Here is a 3,898-nt window from a genome sequence, read left to right as displayed (position 1 = left end):
TGCACGTGCTTACTTTTTGTTTCTTTTTTAATTTTTATTTATTGATTTGGCAGTGAGAGAGAGATTGATTTATTCTTTCACCCACTCATGCATTCATTGGTTGATTCTTGTATGTGCCCTGGTGCCCTGATGGGAGATCAAATCTGCAACATTGACACTCCAGCCAACTCCAGGGTGTTGTGTTTAGTTTTCAAGTGGATGATTTAGATTCAGGATCATGGAGACATCCTTTTAATGGTAAAGCTGAAGTCACTAGTCTTCTCTCTTCTGAAGAGATTTATTTTTGTTGTTGTTTTTTTGTAATCTATTCTATTATTTTATTTTAAATTTATCTCTATTGTTCAAAGTATTACATTTGTCCCCCCCTTTGATCTCCTCCACCCTGCACTCCCTCTCCCACCCCAGGCCTAACACACTTATTGTCTGTGTCCATGAGTTATGCACATATGCACATAAGTTCTTCGGTTTACCTCTTCCTGTTCCCTGCCCCTTTCCTCTGAAATTTGTAAGTCTGTTCTATGCTTCTGTGTCTCTGGATCTACTTTGTTCATCAGTTTATTTTGTTCATTAGGTTCCACATATGAGTGAGATCATGTGATACTTATCTTTCTCTGACTGGCTTACTTCTCTTAGCATAATACCTTCCAGGTCCCTCCATGCTATCTCAAAAGTTAAGAGGTCTTTCTTTTTATAGCTGCATAGCATTCCACTGTGTAATGTACCACAAGAGACATATGAAAAAAATGCTCAATGTCACTAATTATCAAAGAGATGCAAATTAAAACAACAATGACACCACCTCACACCTGCCAGAATGCCTACAATTAATAAATCAACAAACAACAAGTGCTGGTGAGGATGTGGAGAAAAAGGAATCCTAGTGCACTCCTGGTGGGAATGCAGACTGGTGCATCCAAGAAGGAAAACGGTGTGTTTTCTCAAAAAAATAAAAATGTATCTACTATTTGACCCAGTCTTTCCACTTCTAGAAATATATACTAAGAATCCCAAAACACCAATCAGAAAGAATATATGCACCCCTGTATTCATAGCGGCATTATTTACCGTAGCTAAGATTTGGAAACATCCCAAGTGCCTATGAGTAGATGAATGGATGAAGAGATTTATTTTCATTCAAAAAGATAAGCATGAGGACCAAGGATCCTGCCCAAGGAGCAAAGGTTTTCTCCCATTCTTTCAGAAGGGGTGAGGAGATGTCTGTCTCTCTTCTATATAAGTGCCCAAGTCTATATTCCTGGGATTCCTTGTCTGTATTAGACCCCATTATATATAGGATTTATCATCAGGTTCTCATTGCCTCACTTTAGGGATAAGAATTGGAGCAAATAGGAACAGGCACATTATTTGTTGTATGTAGATAATTTTCTCTGCTCTAGATACTGTGTTTTTATTCCATATCACATTAATAAATGAAGATATTAACATTTTATCTGATTGACAGAATTCCCATCTAGTCTCAGTTTACTGAGAATTGTTGTCATGAACAGTATTAAATTTTAGCAATTGCTTTTCTGAATCTATTGAGATGATCATAGGTTCTCCAGAATTTTAATATCAAAATTGTAATTTCATTTTTTAATGCCTTAAACATCACCCTATAATAATTTTTATTTTATATAGTCAATGCTTGTTTGGATATTTCCAAATACTTACCTGTTTCTTAGTTTATAATTCTGTTTGATCTTCAAGTCTTACTTCCAGATTCAGTTTCCTTTTCCTTGAATAATATTTTTTCTAGGTTTACTAAAAAACAACTGTTAGTGAAACTGTCAGTATTTTTTTAAATTTAAAAATGTGTTCATTTCTGCTCACTTTTTTTTTAACAAAAAAAAAAAAAACAACCCACCAGGCTTTTATTGTTCTCATGTCAAAGGCGGGTCTTTGCAGGACGGGGGAGTGAGTTTTGACAGCAGGGAGCAAGCCCCTACTTGCCAGCGATGAGTGGGTCCGCAGGACCATAATGACCGAATCCCCGCGCAGGAACATCTTGGAGATGTAGCGGTCCTTGTTGACTGGCTTGGACTTCTTCTTGCCCTTGCCACTCTTGGGGACCTCGGTCCACATCTCCTTCACATTCTCCAGCACCATGTTGCAGTACCTGTCAAAAGCCTTCACCCGGCCCAGGAGCTTCTTGTTGTTGGGACAGTTGATGAGCACCTGGGTGTTGTTCTTGACGAACTGCGTGAGCACGGAGAGTGGGCCCGTGTTAAACTCTTCCTCCTCCCGCTTCTGCAGCTCCTCCGAGTTCATCTCACCCTTGGACTTGTTGAGAAGGCTCTTGGCCGGAATCGAACCTGGGACCCTTGAGTCCACAGGCCGACGCTCTATCCACTGAGCCAAACTGGTCAGGGCTCCTTCACTTTTTTTTTTTTTTTGATGTGTTATAATGTTGCTGTTTTTCTTTTTATTGTTGTTTTTAATCCTCACCCAAAGATATACACTTTTTTCCATTGCTTTTCAGAGAGAGCAGAAGGGAGGGAGGGAAAGAGAGAGAGGAATGTCAATATGAGAGAGACACATTGACTGGTTGCCTCCTGCACGCATCCCAGCTGGGGACCAGGAATAGAGCCTGTAACCGAGGTACGTGCCCTTGACCAGAATCAAACCAGCAACCCTTCAGTCCTCAGGCTGATGCTCTAACCACTGAGCCCAGCTAGGGCTAGTTTTCCTGTCTTTAAACCAGTTTGATAATTGTATTCTCTCGACAATTTGAATACATTCATAGGCCATTTGGCTTCTATTATTGTGATTAACAGACTAATGCTATCAGTTTACTACTTTTTCTTTGCGAGTAATCTGACATTTCTCTCTGGTTATTTTTATAGTCTATATTTCAGTGGTGTCATGCATTATCGGTCCAGTGGGTCTAGGTGTAGATTGATTATATTAATTCTTTCGGTACATTTTATGCTTTGTGTATCTGAGGCTTTATAAAGAATAAAATATTAATAATTGTTAGTTTTATAAACATTGCTTCTCCCTTATTTCTCTGTCCCATTCCTCTGAAATTGCCATTAGTCATACACTGGGATTTTTATTTCTGTTAGCTGTTTCTGTGTAAATTTCCTGCATATTTACCTCTTCTTTATGTATCTGTTTTGCTTTTTTAGGTGTTATTTTCATTCCTTTTCTATATCACTTTTTTTTTTAGCTTTTATTTTATTTTTTGGAAATACTTTCTAATTTCTAAATTATAGTTAATCTACAATGTTATTTTGGTTTCAGGTGTACAACCCATTTATATAGCCCTAGCTGGTTTTGCTCAGTGGATAGAGTGTTGGCCTTTGGACTGAAGGGTCCCAGGTTTGATTCCGGTCAAGGGCTCAATCCCTGGCCCTGACCCTGTGTACAGGAGGCAACCAATTGATGTGTCTCTCTCACATTGATGTGAAGGCTCCATCCAGTCTTCTTGTGAGCAAGGTGAGTGCACACCTCTATGCTTTCTCCTCTAGTTTTTCTACTTTTTGGTGAGTTTTAGGGCTAACAGAAATATTGTAAAACTTAGTGTCTTCTTATGTAGCTTAAATATTTAACAATTGTCATACTTGTTTCTCTTTCCAGAGCACTTGCATTTCTACAGCCTTGCTTTAAGTACTTCCAGGGTAAGAACACATCAGGATGGGGTAGGGTGGAGCAGAGAGAGGAAGGAAATTTGGCTTTGCCATCAGATAGGCTTGCTGAGCCGTTTAGAGGTGGTGGTGCTATTTGAAGGGAGATGTTTCAAAACAGAGACTTGGGCCCTTAAAATAGGGCATAGTAAGCATGAGAGATACACTTTTGATCCCAGAGTATATTTCAAAACATTTTATGAAGGTGAGAATGAGTCAGGGAGAAATGAAAAAGAAAAATAGGGTTTCGTTCAGTCCCGTTACTCTGC

The 3,898-nt window shown here is 39.0% G+C and overlaps 1 pseudogene; it reads right to left on the bottom strand.

The window, feature by feature from the left end:
• Nucleotides 1–1,876: 1,876 nt before the first annotated feature.
• On the bottom strand, nt 1,877–2,292 carry LOC102425170 (annotated as a pseudogene).
• Nucleotides 2,293–3,898: the final 1,606 nt, after the last annotated feature.

Source organism: Myotis lucifugus, unplaced genomic scaffold, assembly GCF_000147115.1.
Source record: "Myotis lucifugus unplaced genomic scaffold, Myoluc2.0 scaffold_248, whole genome shotgun sequence".
Taxonomy (NCBI): domain Eukaryota; kingdom Metazoa; phylum Chordata; class Mammalia; order Chiroptera; family Vespertilionidae; genus Myotis; species Myotis lucifugus.
The sequence above is the reverse complement of the archived record's forward strand: the minus strand, read 5'-3'. Positions and strand labels throughout refer to the sequence as shown.